The sequence below is a fragment of the Aplysia californica genome, unplaced genomic scaffold (genome assembly GCF_000002075.1).
Source record: "Aplysia californica isolate F4 #8 unplaced genomic scaffold, AplCal3.0 scaffold00826, whole genome shotgun sequence".
NCBI classification, from domain to species: domain Eukaryota; kingdom Metazoa; phylum Mollusca; class Gastropoda; order Aplysiida; family Aplysiidae; genus Aplysia; species Aplysia californica.
The window spans coordinates 154,494-156,059 of NW_004798096.1; positions in this window are offsets into that span (position 1 = coordinate 154,494).

The following is a 1,566-nucleotide window of genomic DNA, read 5'->3' on the forward strand; positions in this document are numbered from 1 at the left end:
AGATAGATAGATAGATAGATAGATAGATGGATAGATAGATAGATAGATAGATAGATAGATAGATAGAGAGATGGATAGATAGACAGAGATAAATAGAAAGATAGATAGATAGGTGGGTCGTTAACTTGAGAACTATAATATTAAGATCAAAAGATACGTGATGAAGTTTGTTACTATCTACCTATAATATACGCAGCACTAAACTCTAGTCGAGTGGAGAGGGTAACTTCGGCAAACTCCGGAGAACTCCGTCGTTTCTCCCCGTTGATGTCCGTTCAAGTCCGGTGCTGTCCGGTGCTGTCCGGTCAGCGTCGCTGGGATTGTCGTGGCCCCAAGGTGACGTGTGTAGGGCTCAGGCCCAGGGATCAAGTGGCATTACACTGGTCGCTCCGCATGACACATAGGATGTGCTCTGTCACTAACGGCCTCTACAGGCCATTGACCCTGGCAGTTTATGTGTGGTGGCTGTACTTTGTGTGTCGCTGGTCAGTGGGAGACGGGCAGACGGGCAGACAGATAGACAGTCCGAGTGGGAGACAGAGAGACGAACTGGTAGACAGACAGAGAGACAGAGTGGGAGATGGACTGAGAGACAGGGTGGGAGACAGACAGAGAGATGAACTGGTAGACAGACAGAGAGACAGAGTGGGAGATGGACTGAGAGACAGACTGGAAAATAGACAGACTGGTAGACAGACAGAGAGGCTGAGTGGGAGACGGATAGAGGAACGAACTCTAACTGACAAACAGAGAGACAGAGTGGGAGACAGACAGAGAGACGGACTGGAAAACAGAAAGACGGACTGGGGGACGGACAGACAGACAGACAGACAGACAGACAGACAGATAGTCAGACAGAGAGAGAGACAAAGAAAGAGACACAGGGAAAAAGAGACTAATACGATAAAATAAACGAAGTAAACACACCCGGTTGGCGGCCACTGAGTAGCGGCCACATAGACTGGAAGACAGATAGATAGAAAACAGACGAATGCACGTATAGATGTATAATGACAATGACGAAGACAATTTTTATTCATCACGCAGGGAGAAATTTGAGAGACTGAGAGACTAAGAAAGACTGAGAAAGGAAATGAAACTTCAGGGTTGCACATTCCAATGATTTACAAAAATTCCAAGACGGAAGTTTTGATGATGGGGCTCAAGGCATTCGAATGCAGGACGCCCACAATGTTAGCTAGAGGGTGGCTGACCCACCAGATGAGAGTTGTTGTAGGAACAAACATATTGTTTAAAAGAACAAGGGGGAGAGAGTGGGAGAAGAGAAGAAAGAGAGAGAGAGAGAGACAAAGAAAGAGACAGAGACAGACAGAGAGAAAGAGAGACAGGCAGACAGACAGACATAGACAGAGACAGAGACAGAGAGCGAGAAAGGAGGGAGAGAGGGAGGGAGTGTGAGAGAGGAGGGGGGCAGGAGAGAAAGAGAGAACGAGAGAGGAGGGGTTAGAGATAGAGACTTAGACGTACAGAGAGAGAGAGAGAGAGAGAGAGAGAGAGAGAGAGAGAGAGAGAGAGAAGAGAGAAGAGACTCAGGGGGACAGAGAG